The sequence below is a fragment of the Oncorhynchus nerka genome, linkage group LG3 (genome assembly GCF_034236695.1).
Source record: "Oncorhynchus nerka isolate Pitt River linkage group LG3, Oner_Uvic_2.0, whole genome shotgun sequence".
Taxonomy (NCBI): domain Eukaryota; kingdom Metazoa; phylum Chordata; class Actinopteri; order Salmoniformes; family Salmonidae; genus Oncorhynchus; species Oncorhynchus nerka.
Window position 1 is genome coordinate 13,847,773 of NC_088398.1, and position 21,969 is coordinate 13,869,741.

At 44.4% G+C, this 21,969-nt stretch overlaps 1 pseudogene; it reads right to left on the reverse strand.

Moving 5' to 3' along the window:
• LOC115114006 (probable leucine--tRNA ligase, mitochondrial) overlaps nucleotides 1–21,969 on the reverse strand; it is a 77,189-nt pseudogene continuing 55,220 nt past the window's right edge.

A 21,969-nucleotide genomic window follows, 5' to 3' on the forward strand; every position in this document is an offset into this window, starting at 1 on the left:
TGCAAAATATATCATTTTATTCAAAGATATTTTTTTGTAGTTTTTTTTACAAAAATGTCTGTTGATACTACTTATTGTTTTAATTTACAAATAGTCTTTCATCCTTCCATTCACATGATGTCCCCGCCTTTAAGTCTGTGAGTGGCTGTGGTCTTCTGATTGACATGACAGTCCACCAATCAGCATCCAGGATTGAGTGGTCGCTCCTCTATGAGGAAGTTGATGAGGGCGGTCCTATGGAACAGAATGGCCTTCTTGATGGTCCGGTAACCTAGGAGATGCTGTCCCAGCTTGCTCCCCAGAACCAGCGCCCGTACCTGCTCCGTATCCTGGGCCAACTGTTGAGGCACCAACACCATCCCATACACCTTGTTGTTGATCTGAGAGGTGAAAGGGAGAGATGGAAGGGAGGAGAGAAAATCCAAAAGGTTAAGAGTACAAACCTGAATACTTTGACCTCCATCCCATTAAACACTCTAAATCGCTAGTTAACATTGAATAAGAGCAAACTTTGGTCCAGACATATTAAATAATGTACACTGACTGAGACAACTCTTAGTGGAGGCTGTGGCTGCATCGAAAGCGCTCTAATTACATCAGGGACTATAGAACATGCATATGCCTTTCCTCCTCTCCTTTCAGTAACCTGAGCTGTCTAAAAACAGCCAGCTTGTGGTGAAAATGGGCTGGGCAGTCAGATCCTCTACAGCCGAGTAGGAGGAACCTTTATGATGACTGTGGAAAGGCAAATGGTTGTGTTTCCTTAATGAGTGTTTGAAAGGATTACAGCTCCCTCACGGGACAGGCCATGAGAGGAGGAAAACATCTACTTCAGATGAGCACAGTCTTTAGCTGGCCATTATCCATTATCGGAGTCAATGTTTCGAGATGTGTGTGTGAGGACTCTGATTCCCCCCAGCAGGGATCTCTCAGAGACTTTCATCTTTGAACAGCTGACTCTGTGACCCTGCCCACCACAGCTGGACTGCCTGCTGATTGCCTAGGCACCCTGGGCTGCACGCACGCACGCACACACACACACTTTCCCTATCAAGCCATATGATCATAGGCTCTGTGTAAATTACAGCGAGTGAGCGCATAAATGGGGCTACGGCTGTTTTGGTTCAAGGAAGTGTGAGTGCCATTTTGAGTATACACAAGAGTATGTCTGAGTGTGTGGCATTTTATTTCAGTCTATATCATTTTCTGTAGGGGTGTGTGCCTTGGCATGTGTGTGAGTGAAAGGGGAGTGAGTGTGTGAGACGTGTGTGTGTGTGTGTGTGTGTCAAATCAAAACATTGTTTAATTGTTGCGTACACAGATCAGCAGATGTTAAAGCAGGTGCAGGGAAATGCTTGTGTTTCTAGCTCCAGCAGTGCAGTAAGTTTCTAACTGTACAATACTAACACACAAATAATTCCCCCCAACAAGAAGAAAAAGGTCCAGAATATAAACACGTGGTGTGCATAGACAGTATGAACAATATACAGTATATAAGTAGGAAGGTATTTTCAGCAGTAGTTACATGGATGAGATATGTTGAGAACACAGTATGTACTGATAAAGTCATCAACTAGCTTAATTTCTCAGCGATCAAAATAAATGATTTCGGAACAATACGATCTCAGAACAATAAACATTATATAAAGATTATTTAAGTGACCACTGTTCAATGACTATGTACACATAGGGCAGAAGTCTCTAAGGTGCAGGGTACAAATCTGTCATTCTTCCCGAGCAAGGCAGTTAACCCACTGGGCCCCGGGCCCCGAAGACGTGGATGTCGATTAAGGCAGCCCCCCCCCCCCCACCCCCACCCCCACATCTCTCTGATTCAGAGGGGTTGGGTTAAATGCAGAAGACACATTTCATTTACATTTACATTTAAGTCATTTAGCAGACGCTCTTATCTGAAGGCATTCAGTTGTACAACTGACTAGGTATCCCCTTTCCCTAGAGTACCGGGTGGTAGTGTGCGTTTGACAGCCTCACCCGTACAACCAGCTCCAGGGTATCAGGGGTCTCCAGGTACAGAGGGTCTGAGGTGGGCCACGGCTGCTGCAGCTCGTCTCCTCCGCGGGAGAGGAGAGGGCTCAGGGGGTTCCTCACCTGGCTCAGCCCTGAATGGAGGGGAAGACAACAAATCACAAACTAGCAATCAATCAACCAATCATATTTGATTTTTTATAGCCCTTTATAGTACTTTACAGACACTCAGCCTACACACAACTTCACCACACTGACTGACCATCTCACCACTGTGATCTCTATGGTCATGCCTCATGTAATAAGGGACCTTTATAACTTTTGAAAACTCTATGGTGCTTTACAGGAAAGCTTTCAAGAGCTCCCTACAGATTGAGGATTAACAACAGTCCTTCAGTTTGCCCACCCACCGCCTCCTTACGCTAATGTGGGGGGGATCCACAGGGGCTTCCATGAAGGATATTAACTTACTCTAGTCCTTTCTGTCTATGAGGGAGAGGTGAAGAGAGATAAAGAGAGAGAAAGTTAGTGAGCGAGAACCACACAGTTTATCTTGTCCATGTTCATCCCTCAAATTCCCTGACTGTGGCTATCAGCAAGAGGATGTTGCCTTTTCCCAAAAAGCCCCTACTCCCGATCCCTGCCCCCCACTCCTCCCAGCCCCCTAGCCCCTACTCCCAGCCCACTAGCCCCTACTCCCAGCCCCCTAGCACCAAGCCCAGATTTCCAGCCCCTCAATAGAGGGCTTGTTTCTGTGTGTTTGACAATAGGGGGATGTTCTACTGGAAAGTAGAGGGACACTTCCTCTTCCGGCTATTTTTATACCATCAGGTCACATGGGTCAACCTTTGTCCTGACTCAGCATCAGCTACATTGTTCATGTGATAGGGCTGGGGATTCTCAGTTTGGGTCAGGGGATATTTGGTCACAACCACATTCTGGAGGAGATTCCTGTGAAATTATTGTATACTCAACTCGTAGACCTTGACCTTTGCATAGCTTTTCATGTCAATTTTGGTTCATCAGCTCATATTCTTGAAGTATTCACATGGGTACACCACACACAAACAAATGATCTCAATGGACTCGGATGACATCACCAGGGAGTTGCAGAGCATTTTGCGTGTTAGATAAGAGGCCCCATCAACATGACACCCTGAGGTAACTTCCTGTTGGATTCTTTCCAAACCCACATCATCATTCCAGACGGTCCTTTCATCTCCTCTCCAGTCAGTCTCTGTCTCACTAGGAGTGTAGCAGACTATTAGTTAGCAACACATCATGTGACACATCATTCATCTTTTGATACAAACAAATATCATTCATATTATTGTCCATTATTTATTTATTAATACCCTCAATGTGGTGGCCCACCAGAGGCCAGGGGCCATCACACACAGCGTGGACAGAGCTCTCTCTCTCTGCACGTCTGTCTGTTTGTCTGCCTGTGTCTCTCTCTCTCACACACACACACACACACACACACACACACACATCAGGGAGGACCTCCCAGCTGCCTGTGATGGTTCATGGTGATGAATGGAAAACAACAATAGGACCAGAGTATAAAAGCTTTTTCACCATGTCATCACTATACATGGTTCTGAACTGGTTGGCTCACACTGTGTTTAAAAACAAGAAGGCTGTGCATGTGAACATTCCACAGCTAAGTATTCTGGGAAAGAGAACCCTTTTGGCACGGGCCTTTGGGAGAAGGTCAAAGACAGAGGGCGGATCAAAGGATGGCCGGTGCTTTGGGGGGGCTTAGGGTGGGCCGGGCCATACACACGTGCACACGCACAGGGCCCTTTAACAGCACGGACTCTGAAGGGCGAGAAGAGAATCAAACCCCACCGGCCACAATGAGGGAGTCGGAACAGAAGCCGGCTATTTATAAAGTGTGAAAGCGTCACTATTGGATATCAAATCAATTTCCATTCTCTGCTCCTCACACCCGCTAGGCTACTCTGGGCTGCCAGACCTGAGAGTGGTCTCAGGTTACCATATAGATCCCAGGATGACATTTTGTGCTTTCCGATTGGTAGTTAAAATCTCATCACTGTAACTCCGGTACGGACTCAGGAGAGGCGAAGGTCGAGACCTGTGTGTCCTCTGAAACACGGCCCAACCAAGCCATACTGCTTCTTGACACAATCCCTTCTTAACCCGGAAGCCAGCTGTACCAATGTGACGGAGGAAACACCGTACACCTGGCGACCAAGACAGCGTGCATTGCGCCTGCCACAGCAGTCGCTAGAGCGCGATGGGACAAGAACATCCCTACCAGCAAAACACTCCCCTAACCCGAACGACGTTGGGCCAGCCCATGGGTCTCCCGGTCGCGGCCGGCTGCGACAGAGCCTGGATTCCAACCAGAATCTCTAGTGGCACAGCAACACTGCTCTACTCGGGAGGCCTCCAGTGTCATATTCACACTTCAAGTGAAAATTGAGAACTAATTGAACATTTGATGACAAGCTCCGCAGCGGGAACATAGAGAGACTAATACTGGTATGACAAACACCCATTTCAGATGTCACACGTAAGAAGACCCAGATGATACAAATGTTCAATGCATTTACATATTCAGGTATAAGGTCTGAGTATGATAAGGCAGTTTCAGTCATCTACAGTGACTGCAGTTAGTGACACCTACTGGTAAAGGTGGGTAGTACAAAACAAACAATAGAATAATGAAACCAGGACTTCTCTGTGTTTAGGAACACCCACAACATACAGTAATTTGACTGCAAAATTAATAATGCTATGCCACACAGTCTATTGTTGGTTGGGTAGAGGTGGGCGGGGTCACAGGGTGCGTGTAACTCACTCTTGACGTCCCAGAGGATGTCCTGTTCAGGGGGAGCAGTGTAGAGGATGTAAAGACGGACAGTGTCGATGCCATACTGCTGCTGAGGGTCCAGGCCGTTGTGTTTCGACTTGGACATCTTCTCCCACGTCACCTGCAGCCCGGCCTTACTTCCCACCTGCACCGGCTCCTCACCTGACACAGGAGACAAGGCAATGGTTAGCACTGGACACCTCTATATATCTACAGCAAACTATCCATTGTCTGAAATGGCACCCTATATTGTGCACTACAAAAGTAGTAATAGAGTGCCATTTCAGATTTGCCTGCAGGTACATGTAAAAAACAAATACTGGCAGTAGAAGAAAAATAGTTTCAAAAAAAGCCTTCTGAGATACAGACAGATAGACATGAACGATCTTTCAGTCAATCCCTTGATCAGTCTGTTTACTCAGGGCTGGAACTAATTTGTGTGCGTGTCCAGTGTGGAAGCTCTCAGACAGAGTGATATAAAGCCTCACCTCCACGAACAGAGCCAGTGTTCGTGTTTACCCAGTTGCCAAGCAACGGGAAGAGGAGGAGAAAAGCTACAAAAAAAATCCAGAAAAACATTCAGAGGACAAGAATGAACAAATATGGTTTTTAACCCTCTATACCTCTCATCTTATCTATGAACATAGACAGGGCTCTAACTCCTCTAGCTCCACAATGAGATAGGGTGCAGGCCAGGCAGCAGGCTGTTAGCCAGCCTGCCAGCTTAGTGGAGTCGGCCACTAGCACAGCCAGTGTAGTCAGCTCAGCTATCCCCATTGAGACCGTGTCTGTGCCTCGACCAAGGTTGGGAAAAACTAAACATGGCGGTGTTCCCCAATCTCACTGGAATAAAGACCTCCTCCATTCCTGCCATTATTGAAAGATTGTGATACCTCACATCTCAAAATAGGGCTACTTAATGTTAGATCCCTCACTTCCAAGGCAGTTATAGTCAACAAACTAATCACTGATCTTGATGTGATTGGCCTGACTGAAACATGGCTTAAGCCTGATGAATTTATTGTGTTAAATGAGGCCTCACCTCCTGGCTACACTAGTGACCATATCCCCAGCGCATCCTGCAAAGGTGGAGATGTTGCTAACATTTATGATAGCAAATTTAAATTTACAAACCCACCCCCCAGATATTTTCATCTTTTGAGCTTCTAGTCATGAAATCTACGCAGCCTACTCAATCACTTTTTATAGCTACTGTTTACAGGCCTCCTGGGCCATATACAGCATTCCTCACAGAGTTTCCTGGATTCCTATCGGACCTTGTAGTCATGGCAGATAATATTCACATTTTTGGTGACTTTAATATTCACATGGAAAAGTCCACAGACCCACTCCAAAAGGCTTTCGGACCCATCATCGACTCAGTGGGTTTTGTCCACCATGTCTCCGGACCTACTCACTGCCACAGTCATACTCTGGACCTAGTTTTGTCCAGTGGAATAAATGTTGTGGATCTTAATGTTTTTCCTCATAATCCTGGAGTATCGGACCACCATTTTATTACGTTTGCAATCGCAACAAATAATCTGCTCAGACCCCAACTAAGGATCATCAAAAGTCCTGCTATAAATTCTCAGACAACCCAAAGATTCCTAGATGCCCTTCCAGACCCCCGCCGTCTACCCAAGGACGTCAGAGTACAAAAATCAGTTAACCACCTAACTGAGGAACTCAATTTAACCTTGCGCAATACCCTAGATGCAGTCGCACCCCTAAAAACATTTGTCATTAGAAACTAGCTCCCTGGTATACAGAAAATACCTGAGTTCTGAAGAAAGCTTCCAGAAAATTGGAACGGAAATGCCGCTACTCCAAACTTGAAGTCTTCCGACTCGCTTGGAAAGACAGTACCGTGCAGTATCGAAGAGCCCTCACTGCTGCTACACCATACTGGAAGTCTTCTGACTAGCTTGGAAAGACAGTACCGTGCAGTATCGAAGAGCCCTCACTGCTGCTACACCATACTGGAAGTCTTCTGACTAGCTTGGAAAGACAGTACCGTGCAGTATCGAAGAGCCCTCACTGCTGCTACACCATACTGGAAGTCTTCTGACTAGCTTGGAAAGACAGTACCGTGCAGTATCGAAGAGCCCTCACTGCTGCTACACCATACTGGAAGTCTTCCGACTAGCTTGGAAAGACAGCTACACGTGCTTCCAGTATCGAAGAGCCCTCACTGCTGCTACACCATACTGGAAGTCTTCCAACTAGCTTGGAAAGACAGTACCGTGCAGTATCGAAGAGCCCTCACTGCTGCTACACCATACTGGAAGTCTTCCAACTAGCTTGGAAAGACAGTACCGTGCAGTATCGAAGAGCCCTCACTGCTGCTACACCATACTGGAAGTCTTCCAACTAGCTTGGAAAGACAGTACCGTGCAGTATCGAAGAGCCCTCACTGCTGCTACACCATACTGGAAGTCTTCCAACTAGCTTGGAAAGACAGTACCGTGCAGTATCGAAGAGCCCTCACTGCTGCTACACCATACTGGAAGTCTTCTGACTAGCTTGGAAAGACAGTACCGTGCAGTATCGAAGATACTGCTGCTCGATCATCCTATTTTTCCAATTTAATTGAGGAAAATAAGAACAATCCAAAATGTATTTTTGATACTGTCGCAAAGCTAACTAAAAAGAAGCATTCCTCAAGAGAGGATGGCTTTCACTTCAGCAGTGATAAATTCATGAACTTCTTTGAGGAAAAGATCATGATCATTAGAAAGCAAATTACGGACTCCTCTTTAAATCTGCGTATTCCTCCAAAGCTCAGTTGTCCTGAGTCTGTACAACTCTAACAGGTGCTAGGATCAAGGGAGACACTCAAGTGTTTTAGTACTATATCTCTTGACACAATGATGAAAATAATCATGGCCTCTAAACCTTCAAGCTGCATAATGGACCCTATTCCAACTAAACTACTGAAAGAACTGCTTCCTGTGCTTGGCCCTCCTATGTTGAACATAATAAACGGCTCTCAATCCACCGGATGTGTACCAAACTCACTAAAAGTGGCAGTAATAAAGCCTCTCTTGAAAAAGCCAAACCTAGACCCAGAAAATATAAAAAACTAATCGGCCTATATCGAATCTCCCATTCCTCTCAAAAATTGTAGAAAAAGCTCACTGCCTTCCTGAAGACAAACAAATGTATACGAAATGCTTCAGTCTGGTTTTAGACCCCATCATAGCACTGAGACTGCACTTGTGAAGGTGGTAAATTACCTTTTAATGGCATCAGACCGAGGTTCTGCATCTTTCCTCGGGCTCCTAGACCTTAGTGCTGCTTTTGATACCATCGATCACCACATTCTATTGCAGAGATTGAAACCCCAAATTGGTCTACACGGACAAGTTCTGGCCTGGTTTAGATCTTATCTGTTGGAAAGATATCAGTTTGTCTCTGTGGATGGTTTGTCCTCTGACAAATCAACTGTAAATGTCAGTGTTCCTCAAGGCTCCGTTTTAGGACCACAATTGTTTTCACTATATATTTTACCTCTTGGTGATGTCAATCGGAAACATAATGTTAACAGTCACTGCTATACGGCTGACACACAGCTTTACATTTCGATGAAACATGGCGAAACCCGACAATTGCCCTCCCTGGAAGCCTGTGTTTCAGACATAAGGAAGTGGATGGCTGCAAATGTTCTACTTTTAAACTCGGACAAAACAGAGATGCTTGTTCTAGGTCCCAAGAAACAAAGAGATCTTCTTTTGAATCTGACAATTATTCTTGATGGTTGTACATTCGTCTAAAATAAAACTGTGAAGGACCTCAGCGTTACTCTGGACCCTGATCTCTCTTTTGACGAACATGTCAAGACTGTTTCCAGGACAGCTTTTTCCATCTACGTAACATTGCAAAAATAAGAAACTTTCTGTCCAAAAATAATGCAGAAAAATTAATCCATGCTTTTGTCACTTCTAGGTTAGACTACTGCAATGCTCTACTTTCCGGCTATCCGGAAAAAGCACTAAATAAACTTCAGTTAGTGCTAAATACGGCTGCTAGAATCCTGACTAGAATCCAAAAATGTGATCATATTACTCCAGTGCTAGCCTCCCTACACTGGCTTCCTGTTAAGGCAAGGGCTGATTTCAAGGTTTTACTGCTAACTTACAAAGCATTATATGGGCTTGCTCCTACCCATCTTTCTGATTTGGTTCTGCCGTACATACCTACAGTACGCTACGGTCACAAGACGCAGGCCTCCTTACTGTCCCTAGAATTTCTAAGCAAACAGCTGGAGGCAGGGTATTCTCCCATAGAGCTCCATTTTAATGGAATGGTCTGCCTACCCATGTGAGGGATGCAGACCTCGGTCTCAACCTTTAAGTCTTTATTGAAAACTCATCTCTTCAGTAGGTCCTATGATTGAGTGTAGTCTGGCCTAGGAGTGTGAAGGTGAACGGAAAGGCACTGGAGCAACGAACCACCCTTGCTGTCTCTGCCTGGCCAATTCCCCTCTCTCCACTGGGATTCTCTGCCTCTAACCCTATTACAGGGGCTGAGTCACTGGCTTACTGGTGCTCTTCCATGCTATCCCTAGGAGGGGTGCGTCACTTGAGTGGGTTGAGTCACTGACGTGATCTTCCTGTCCGGCTTGGAGCCTCCCCTTGGGTTGTGCCGTGGCAGAGATCTTTGTGGGCTATACTCTGCCTTGTCTCAGGATGGTAAGTTGTTGGTTGAAGATATCCCTCTAGTGGTGTGTGGGCTCTGCTTTGGAAAAGTGGGTGGGGTTATATCCTGCCTGTTTGGCCCTGTCCAGGGGTATCGTCAGATGGGGCCACAGTGTCTCCCGACCCCTCCTGTCTCCAGTATTTATGCTGCAGTAGTTTGTGTCGGGGGGCTAGGGTCAGTCTGTTATATCTGGAGTATTTCTCCTGTCTTATCCGGTGTCCTGTGTGAATTTAAGTATGCTCGCTCTAATTCTCTCTCTCTTTCTCTCTCTTGGAGGACCTGAGCCCTAGAACCCTGCCTCAGGACTACCTGGCCTGATGACTCCTTGCTGTCCCGAGTCCACCTAGCCGTGCTGCTGCTCCAGTTTCAACTGTTCTGCCTGTGGCTATGGAACCCTGACCTGTTCACTAGATGTGCTACCTGCTGTTTTCAACTCTCTAGAGACAGAAGGAGAGGTAGAGATGCTCTGAATGATCGGCTATGAAAAGCCAACTGACATTTACTCCTGAGGTGCTGACCTGTTGCACCCTCGACAATCACTGTGATTATTATTATTTGACCCTGTTGGTCATCTATGAACATTTGAACATCTTGGCCATGTTCTGTTAGAATCTCCACCTGGCACAGCCAGAAGAAGACTGGCCACCCCTCATAGCCTGGTTCCTCTCTAGGTTTCTTCCTAGGTTCTGGCCTTTATAGGGAGTTTTTCCTAGCCACTGTGCTTCTACACTTGCATTGCTTGCTGTTTGGGGTTTTAGGCTGGGTTTCTGTACAGCACTTTGTGACATCAGCTGATGTAAGAAGGGCTTTATAAATACATTTGATTGATTGATTGTCTAGACTCTAGTCTAAGCCCTGTTTAAGCCGTGGGGGTGGGGGAATTGTTTTAAGATACCAAGGATCATTTAGCTATTTGATTCAGAATTTTAAGAAGGTATCAAAAAAATATATCAAAAAATTATTTGATGAATCATTGAATTTGACATTACTGCTATAAGCAAATGTAGCGAATAACAGAGTCAATACCTGGAACAAGAGATAGAAAAAAAACTAAAAGTAAGTTTGTTCTGATGTGTCTGTCCTATATCTGAGAGATATAAGAACGATCAGGTATTTACAGTGCCTTCAGAAAGTATTCAGACCCCTTGACCTTTTCCACATTTGGTTAGGTTACAGCCTTATTCTAAAATGGATTCAAACATTTTTCCCCCTCATCAATCTACACACAGTACCCCATAATGACAAAGCAAAAACAGGTTTTTAGAAATATGCCATTTACATAAGTATTCAGACCCTTTACCCAGGAATTTGTTAAAGCACCTTTGACAGCAATTACAGCCTCGAGTCTTCTTGGGTATGACACCACGCATGGCACACCTGTATTTGGGGAGTTTCTTCCATTTTTCCCTGCTGATGCTCTCAAGCTCTGTCAGGTTGGATGGGGAGCGTTGCTGCACAGCTATTGTCAGGTCTCTCCAGAGATGTGAGATCGGGTTCAAGTCCGGCCATTCAAAGCAATTGTCCCGAAGCTACTTCTGTGTTGTCTTGGCTGTGTGCCTTGGGTCGTTGTCCTGTTGGAAGGTGAACCTTCCTCCCAGTCTGAGGTCCTGAGCGCTCTGGAGCAGGTTTTTATCAAGAATCTCTCTGTACTTTGCTCCGTTCTGCATTCCCTCGATCCTGACTAGTCTCCCAGTCCCTGCCGCTGAAAAAACACCCCCACAGCATGATGCTGACCACACCATGCTTCACTGTAAGGATGGTGCCAAGTTTCCTCCAGACGTGAGGTTTTGCATTCAGGCCAAAGAGTTCAATCCTTCAACCTCATGGCTTGGCATTTGCTCTGACATGCACTGTCAACTTTGGGACCTTATATAGACAGGTGTGTACCTTTCCAAATCATGTCCAATCAATTGCTTCTACCACAGGTGGCCTTCAATCAAGTTGTAGAAACATCTAAAGGATGATCAATGGAAACAGGATGCACCGGAGCTCAATTTTGAGTCACATAGCAAAGGGTCTGAAAAGTTATGTATTCTGTTTAAAAAAATAAAATAAAAATATTTGCTAACATTTCAAAAAACCTGGTCTCACTTTGTCATTATGCAGTATTGTGTGTAGATTGCTGAGGATTTTTATTAATTTAATACGTTTTAAAATAAGGCCGTTAACAAGATGTGGAAAAAGTCAAAGGGTCTGAATACTTTCCGAAGGCACTGTATCCCCTTATTTTAGGTACTACGATCTCCATATACTGTACTTCCATAAATATCTTAAACTGGTACCGGGGACCTTCAGACAAGTCTTGTGAGGCTTATGGGCATCCTAGAGAAAAACGAAGAACACCATCATGTTCGTGAGAGTCTCAGCTTGTTAGCTTTCTTCACACATATTAGTGTGTAGAGTTTCGGACGCTACAGACAGAAGTTGGCAGAGGAGGCTGTACCGACTTCAGACAAGTCTTGTGAGGCTTGTGGTCATCCTAGAGGAAAACGGAGAACACCACTGTGTTTGTGAGAATCTTAGAATGCTCATAATAGTTTGTAGGCTAAACTGTTCGGACGCTACAGACATTGGTGAGAAGACTGATTTTCGGGATGTCTCATGGTCTGACAAACACCGTTTTAGCTCTACCACCTTTCACCAGATGCAGAAGGGCGATATCTCTTGCTTAAACAGACATATTTTCATGGGTATTTTTTGATTATGTTCATTTGATTTCCGCAAGGACGCAGAAATTGTAGGCTAAGGGTTAAGACGGTGCTCCTCTATTCCTTCTTCTAGGACCAGACCAGGAAAAACTTCTGAGCAACCTCAGGAATCCATCTGTGAGGGATGTCTACTAATTCTAACCTGTGAATGCAGGCGTGTAAATTCCCCACCCTGCTGTGCCCACCTGTGAAGTCCATATGGTCTCTCTTCAGGTACTGTCCTCTGTCTGCAGCTCTAAACGTCTGGCCCTTGTTGAGGCCCTGCACCAGCAGCTTCTTGAAAGGCTCCCTGGAGTGGACATTCAAAGAGCTTATTTCATTTAGCCGTTTAAAAAAAAATTCTGCAGGGGATAATTAGACAGACGTTACAAAGACGTTTTGCCAATGGTGCCTTCTTCAGTTAGCGTCCACTTACTTTTAAGTGAACATTTTCACTTGATGTCAATGGGAGACTAAGTGAAAATTCAGCTTCATTGGAAGTTAGAATTCACCCCTAAGTGGGTTCAACCTTCTGGCACAATGGTTCTATTGATATCGACTAGTGAACAATAGTTGCTGTACCTGTGTCCCACTAGGCCCTGATCCCTACAGAAGTGACTGAGGAAGCGTGCATAGTACAGGTGCATAACAGCATGCTCCTTCCCCCCAATGTACACGTCCACAGGAAGCCAGTGGTCTGACAGCGAGCGCTCAAAAGGCCTGGGGTGGAGAGAGGGGGGCACATGTTAGTTTGAGTGAAGTAAACTGTTATGACTCCAATTTATATGTGGTGTTTTCTGTCGATTTGTTCTTTTTTAAACTTCTTTTTACAGTATAGTGAGAGAATAATAATAATGTGAAGGAATTCACCAATATAACAAGTAGCTCAACTATAGAAGCGGTTATAGTAAATATGTGTCAGGTGTCTGGTCTTTGATATTACAGTTGAAGTCAGAAGTTTACATACACCTTAGCCAAATACATTTAAATTACTGACATTTAATCCAAGTAAAAATTCTCCCTTCTTAGGTCAGTTAAGATCACCACTTTATTTTAAGAATGTGAAATGTCAGAATAATAGTACAGTGAATGATTTATTTCAGCTTTTATTTATTTTATCACATTCCCAGTGGGTCAGAAGTTTACATACACTCAATTAGCATTTTGTATTATTGCCTTTAAATTGTTAAACTTGGGTCAAACGTTTTGGGTAGCCCTCCACAAGCTTTCCACAATAAGTTGGGTGAATTTTGTCTCATTCCTCCTGACACAGCTGGTGTAACTGAGTCAGGTGTGTAGGCTCGCACATGCCTTTTCAGTTCTGCCCACAAATGTTCTATAGGATTGAGGTCAGAGCTTTGTGATGGCCACTCCAATACCTTGACTTTGCTGTCCTTAAGCTATTTTGTCACAACTTTGGAAGTATGCTTGGGGTCATTGTCCATTTGGAAGACCCATTTGCAACCAAGCTTTAACTTAGTTTTGAGATATTGCTCCAATATATCCACATAATTTTCCTACCTCATGATACTATCTATTTTGTGAAGTGCACCAGTGCCTCCTGCAGAAAAGCACACCCACAACATGATGCTGCCACCCCTGTGCTTCACAGTTGGGATGGTGTTTTTCGGCTTGCAAGCCTCCCCTTTTTCCTCCAAACATAACAATGGTCATTATGGCCAAACAGTTATATTTTTGTTTCATCAGATCAGAGGACATTTCTCCAAAAAGTACGATCTTTGTCCCCATGTACAGTTGCAAACCATCGTCTGGCTTTTTTTATGGCAATTTTGGAGCAGTGGCTTCTTCCCTGCTGAGCGGTCTTTCAGGTTATGTCGATATAGGACTCGTTATACTGTGGATATAGATACCTGTTTCCTCCAGCATCTTCACAAGGTCCTTTGCTGTTGTTCTGGGATTGATTTGCACTGTTACGCTCTAGGAGACAGAACGTGCCTCCTTCCTGCACAGTATGACACTATGTGGTCCCATGGTATACTTGCGTACCATTGTTTGTACAGATGAACGTGGTACCTTCAGGCATTTGAAATTGCTCCCAAGGATGAACCAGACTTGTGGAGGTCTACAATGTGTTTTCTGAGCTTTTGGGAAAATTATTTGGATTTTCCCTTGATGTCAACAAAGAGGCACTGAGTTTGAAGGTAGACCTAGAGATACATTCACAGGTACACCTTCAATTGACTCAAATGATGTCAATTAACCTATAAGAAGCTTCAAGCCATGACATAATTTTCTGGACTTTTCCAAGCTATTTAAAGGCACAGTCAACTTAGTGTATGTACATTTCTGACCCACTGGAATTGTGATACAGTGAAAAATAAATGAAATAATCTGTCTATAAACAATTGTTGGAAAAATACTTGTGTCATGCAAAGTAGATGTCGTAAACGACTTGCCAAAACTATAGTTTGTTAACAAGAAATTTGTGGAGTGGTTGAAAAACAAGTTAATGACTCCAACCTAAGTGTATGTAAACTTCCGACTTCAACTGTATGTGTAGATATATCCTCTAGGGGGCAGCCTGGGCTTAATATCATCTATCCCACAAGTCAAGGAGCATCCTCCTGAAGGCGCGCACACACACTCACAAATAAATGTATATCCTGATGATGAGTAATCAGAGCTCAGAAAGGAGAGGTGAGGTAACCCTCCCTCTCAGATAGATCCTTCAGATAGGAATTGTCTGGTTGTAGATCTGACCAAGTCACCAGACAACAATGAGGAAGAGAATGAAGACGTAAGTTTGGCTGGCTGGGAAAACACTGTACCTCGGCTCAAAACTCCCAATGCTCCTTAGATAATGCTATATCACATAATGCTAATCCTCTCTGCCAATGGATGATGTCTCAGAATAATTGAACTGGCTAAACGAGTTAGACTCACTGGGCAGAAAATGACCTACCCTCCCTGTGTACTGGTGTCAGGCCAAAAACACATGCACACGCACACCCACGCACACAAACACACTAACCTCTTGGTGGCCCCCACCCAACCAAAACCTCAGCCCAGGCCACAGCAAGCCAACAGGATGCTCAAACAGTTGAATTGCTTTTTCAGTTCTGGCATAATCTGTCCAGCTAATACATAAAAGAGGGAGAGGCCAGCACCCTCTTAAAGCAGCTTTACAACAGGGTAAATCCATTTGATTTCAATCCAATTTTGACAGCATCCATTTTGTGTTTCAAGCAGACCACCATAGTTCCTGTGCACAAGAAAGCGAAGGTAACCTGCCTAAAATATTATCAAATGTTATGAGTCACATGCGCCGAATACAACAGTGAATTTCTTACTTACAAGCCCCTAACCAACAATGCAGTTTAAAAAAATACGGATAAGAATAAGAAATAAAAGTAACAAGTAATTAACCAGCAGCAGTAAAATAACAATAGCGAGACTATATACTGAGGGGTACCGAAACAGAGTCAATGTGCGGGGGCACCGGTTAGTTGAGGTAATATGTACATGTAGGTATAGTTATTCAAGTGACTATGCATAGATGATAACAACAGAGAGTAGCAGTGGTGTAAAAGAGGGGGGGGGGGGGGGCAATGCAAATAGTCTGGTTAGCCATTTGAATAGATGTTTAGGAGTCTTATGGCTTGTGGGTAGAAGCTGTTTAGAAGCTTCTTGGACCTAGACTTGGTGCTCCGGTACCGCTTGCCGTGCGGTAGCAGAGAGAACACTCTAGGGTGGCTGGAGTCTTTGACAATTTTTAGGGCCTTCCTCTGACACCATCTGGTATAGAGGTCCTGGATGGCAGAAAGCTTGGCCCCAGTGATGCACTGGACCGTTCGCACTACACTCTGTAGTGCCTTGCGGTCAGAGGCCGAGCAGTTGCCATACCAGGCAGTGATGCAACCAGTCAGGATGCTCTCGATGGTGCAGCTGTAGAAACTTTTGAGGATCTGAGGATCCATGCCAAATCTTTTCAATCTCCTGAGTGGGAATAGATTTTGTCGTGCCCTCTTCACGACTGTCTTAATGTGCTTGGACCATGTTAGTTTGTTGGTGATGTGGACACCAAGGAACTTGAAACTCTCAAACTGCTCCACTGCAGCCCTGTCGATGAGAATGGGGGCGTGCTCTGTCCTCTTTTTCCTGTAGTCCACAATCATCTCCTTTGTCTTGATCACATTGAGGGAGAGGTTGTTGTCCTGGCACCCCACGGCCAGGTCTCCGACCTCCTCCCTATAGGCTGTCTCGTTGTTGATCAGGCCTACCACTGTTGTGTCATAGGAAAACTTAATGATGGTGTTGGAGTCAACACTGAGGGGCCCCTGTGTTGAGGATCAGCGTGGCGGATGTGTTGTTACCTACCCTTATCACCTGGAGATGGCCCATCAGGAAGTCCAGGATCCAGTTGCAGAGGGAGGTGTTTAGTCCCAGGGTCCTTAGCTTTTTGATGAGCTTTGAGGGCACTATGGTGTTTAACGCTGAGCTGTAGTCAATGAACAGGATTCTCACATAGGTGTTCCTTTTGTCCAGGTGGGAAAGGGCAGTGTGGAGTGCAATAGAGATTGCATCTTCTGTGGATCTGTTGGGGTGGTATGCAAATTGGAGTGGGTATAGGGTTTCTGGGATAATGGTGATAATGTGAGCCATGACCAGCCTTTCAAAGCACTTCATGGCTACAGACGTGAGTGCTACGGGTCGGTAGTCATTTAGGCAGGTTACCTTCGTGTTCTTGGGCACAGGCACTATGGTGGTCTGCTTAAAACAAGTTGGTATTGCGTCTCCCAGGTGGTGCAGTGGTCTAAGGCTGTGCCACCAGAGATTCTCGGTTCGAGCCCAGGCTTTGTCGCAGCCGGCCGCGATCGGGAGGTTAATGGGGCGACGCACAATTGGCCCAGTGTCGTCCGGGTTAGGGAGGGTTTGGCCGGCAGGGATATCCTTGTCTCATCGCGCACTGGTTGGTGCGGCTGGCTTCCAGGTTGGATGTGCATTGTGTCAAGAAGCAGTGCGATTAGGTTGGGTTGTGTTTCGGAGGACGCATGGCTCTCGACCTTCGCCTCTCCCGAGTCCGTATGGGAGTTGCAGCGATGAGACAAGACTGTAAACTACTACCAATTGGATAGTACAAAATTGGGGAGAAAAAAGGGAGAAAATTAAAAAATGTAAAAAAACATATTGGTATTACAGACTCAGACAGGGAGAGGTTGAAAATGTCAGTGAAGACACTTGCCGGCATGCTCTCGGTACAAGTCCTGGTAATCCATCTGGCCCTGCGGCCTTGTGAATGTTGACCCGTTTAAAGTTCTTACTCACATCGGCTGCGGAGAGAGTTATCACACAGTCTTCCAGAACAGCTGGTGCTCTCATGCATGTTTCAGTGTTATTTGCGTTGAAGCGAGCATAGAAGTAGTTTAGCTCGTCTGGTAGGCTCGTGTCACTGGATAGCTCTCGGCTGTGCTTCCCTTTGTAACGGTTGGTCGGAACCGGTGTAGCACGATTCAGTCTTAGTCCTGTATTGACACTTTGCCTGTTTGATGGTTCTTCGGAGGGCATAGCGGAATTTCCTATATGCTTCCGGGTTACAGTCCTGCTCCTTGAAAGCGGCAGCTCTACCCTTTAGCTCAGTGTGGATGTTGCCTGTAATCCATGGCTTCTGGTTGGGGTATATGCATACAGTCACTGTGGGGACGACGTCATCGAAGCACTTATTGATGAAGCCAATGACTGATGTGGTGTACTCCTCAATGCCATCGGAGGAATCCCGGAACGTATTCTAGTCTGTGCTAGCAAAACAGCAGTTTAGCATCTGCTTCATCTGACCACTTTTTATTGATCTATACACACTGGTGCTTCCTGCTTTAACTTTTGCTTGTAAGCAGGAATCAGGAGGATAGAATTATGGTCAGATTTGCAAAATGGAGTGCGAGTGAGAGCTTTGTATGCGTCTCTGTGTGTGGAGTGAAGGTGGTCCAGGGTTTTTAGAAATTTGGGAAAACGTATTTAAGTTTCCCTGCATTTAAGTCCCTGGCTACTAGGAGTGCCGCCTCTGAGTGATCGTTTTCTTGTTTGCCTTTGGCAGAATACAGCTCATACAATGCTGTCTTAGTGCCGGCCTCTGACTGTGGTGGTATGTAAACAGCTACGAAAAATACAGATGAATACTCTAGGTAGGTAGTGTGGTCTACAGTTTATCATGAGATACTCTACCTCAGGCGAGCAATAGCTTGAGACTTCCTTAGAGATCGTGCACCTGCTGTTATGTATAAAAAAGCATAGACCGCCGCCCCTTGTCTTACCAGACGCCGCTGTTCTATCCTGACGGTGCAAAGTATAACCAGCCAGCTGTATGTCGATAGTGTCTCCGTGAAGCATAAGATATTAAGGTTTTGAATGTCCCGTTGGTCGTTTAATCTTCCGCGTAGGTCATCTATTTTATTGTCCAAAGACTGCACGTTTGCTAGCAAAATGGAAAGAAGTGGGGGTTTATTCGATCGTCTACGAATTCTCAGAAGGCAGCACGCCCTCAGGCCCTTTTTTCTCAGCCTCCTCTTCACGTAAATCATAGGGATCTGGGCCTGTTCCTGAAAAAGCAGTATATTGTTCACATCGGCCTCGTCAGACTCGTCAATGGGAAAAAAGGATTCTGCCAGTCTGTGTGAGTAATCGCAGATCTGATGTCCCGAAGTTATTTTCGGTCATAAGAGACGGTAGTGGAAAAATTATGTACAAAATAAGTTTTAAAAAAATAAGTTACAAACAAACGAAAAAACAAAACACAAACGTCTGCCTTCTTCTCCGGCGCCATCTTACACATTACTGCCCCGTAGCACTCATGTCAGTAGCCTTGAAGTGCTTTGAAAGGCTGGTCATGGCTCACATCAACACCATCATCCCAGAAACCAAAGACCCACCCCACTTCGTATACCACCCCAACAGATCCACAGATGACGCAAATCTCAATCACACTCCACACTACCCTTTCCATTCAGGCCAAAGAGTTCAATCTTGATTTCATCAGACCAGAGAATATTGTTTCACATGATCTAAGATTCCTTTAGGTGCCTTTATATTCCTTTATGGTCAAATCCAAGCGGACTTTCATGTGCCATTTACTGAAGAGTGGCATCCTTCTCGCCACTCTACCATAAAGGCTTGATTGGTGGTGCTGCAGAAATGGTTATCCTTCTGGAAGGTTCTCCCATCTCCACAGAGGAACTCTGCATGACAACGACCCGAAACACACAGCCAGGGCAACTAAGGAGTGGCTCCAAGAAGCATCTCAAGGTCCTGGAGTGGCCTAGCCAGTCTCCAGACCTGAACCCAATAGAAAATATTTGGGAGGGAGCTGAAAGTCCGTATTGCCCAGCGACAGCCCCGAAACCTGAAGGATCTGGAGAAGGTCTGTATGGAGGAGTGGGCCAAAATCCCTGCTGCAGTGTGTGCAACCCTGGTCAAGAACTACAGGAAACGTATGATCTCTGTAATTGTAAACAAAGGTTTCTGTACCAAATATTAAGTTCTGCTTTTCTGATGTATCAAATACTTATGTCATGCAATAAAATGCGAATTAATTACTTAAAAATCATACAATGTGATTTTCTGGATTTTTGTTTTAGATTCCGTCTCTCACAGTTGAAGTGTACCTATGATAAAGATTACAGACCTCTACATGCTTTGTAAGTAGGAAAACCTGCAAAATCGGCAGTGTATCAAATACATGTTCTCCCCACTGTATATACACACACACACACACACACACACACACACACACATACAGTTGAAGTAGGAAGTTTACATACACTTAGGTTGGAGTCATTAAAACCCGTTTTTCAACCACTCCACAAATTTCTTGTTAATAAACTATAGTTTTGGCAAGTCGGTTAGGACATCTACTTTGTGCATGACACAAGTAATTTTCCAACAATTGTTTACAGACAGATTATTTCACTTAGAATTCACTGTATCACAATTCCACTGGGTCAGACGTTTACATACACTCACTTGACTGTGCCTTTAAACAGCTTGGAAAATTCCAGAAAATGATGTCATGGCTTTAGAAGCTTCTGATAGGTTAATTGACATCATTTGAGTCAATTGGAGGTGTACCTGTGGATGTATCTCTAGGCCTACCTTCAAACTCAGTGCCTCCTTGTTGACATCATGGGAAAACCAAAATAATTTTCCCAAAAGCTCAGAAAAAAAATTGTAGACCTCCACAAGTCTGGTTCATCCTTGGGAGCAATTTCCAAACACCTGAAGGTACCACGTTCATCTGTACAAACAATAGTACGCAAGTATAAACACCATTGGACCAGGCAGCTGTCATCCTAATTGACCTAAGACAGGGAATTTTTACTCGGATTAGGAATTGTGAAAAACTGAGTTTAAATGTATTTGGCTAAAGTGTAACTTCAACTGATATATATAAAAAATTTAAATTCCATAAATTATTAAATAGTTTGACAACCCTTTTTATAAGCTTTGAAATGATATCAATCTCAACTGTTTATCTTTTCCAGTGATGAAGACTTGGATGTATCCTGGTACTGTGCACTATACAACAATGGGTCAACTTTGAGCATCTTTATCTCTCGATTGTTTGGACATTCAGGTCCAAAACGCCACTTTCTGAGCACTTCCACAAATGGGCAAATATGTATGTAAGGTTTCGTTCGAATCAAAAGGGGTGTTGTCAAAAAGTGATTGAATTGAAATGGATTTACCCTAGCAAGGTCAGTGAAGGAAAGACAAGTCCTGCCTTTGGGGAAATTAATCTCTTTTGTTAAAGCTCTGGGTATCGCCACCGCCCCAGCAGCTAACGGCCAAGAGTTTATAATCTCCATCAGCAGGGAATACAAGTTAAGGATATGTGTGCTTGTTTGCGTGTGTACGAAATTAACTGTTTGAGAGGAAGTGTAAAATGGTGCGCTGATGTGTGGGTGGAAAAAACATTTGTAAGTGATTAAATGGACAATGCATATTACATTTGTAATATTTGTCTAGATTCTCGTTGTATACAAAACTATTTACCTAAGGTGACTTTTGTCTCTACTTCTGTTTCATTTTGGAACAGTCCCAAAAAATATAATCTCTAATCTTCCCTTTTAAATCAGTCAGTACCAGGTCCTACAACACTCCCTCTCCCGCTCTCTATCCCTCTTTCATGTTGTAGGAACTGCTACTGACTGATGTAAAAGTAGAGATGATATTTTGGGGGGGATAGGAAGATAAGACAAACAGAGAGAGCGATACTACAGACAGAGGAAGGGAAAATCCCAGATCACCTGTCTTGGTTGTGGGGGTCAGTATCTGAAATAGTACCAGGATGAGTCCACAAACATGTCCATGGTGTCGGTCTGCCATCTGGCCGGCCCTTTACACCTGACAAGACACAACAGGAGAGAGGGGTCAAATAGAACCAGAACATTTATTTAATGTGCATTTAAAACAATGCAACAAATGTAACAGTTAGCACTTGAACCTAATTTCCAGCAGGAGGGCAATAGCGCTGGAGGGAGATATGACTCCAAATGTCAAACACAGTATAATGATTGAACATGACACGGCTCAAGTCTTCGTGGATATTTTGTCATGTAGCTAGCTAGCTGGTTTGAATCACCGTTTCTTATTTATAGTGACACATGAAAGAGGTAAGAGTGTAGTCATTTTAGAAATTATAAACATCTCCTCTATTGTCCTATTGTGAAATTACTTTTGTTAGTTTAGTTTGTAAGCATAAAGTGTCCAGAGGACTGGCCTGTGTATCTAATGTGAGCTGGA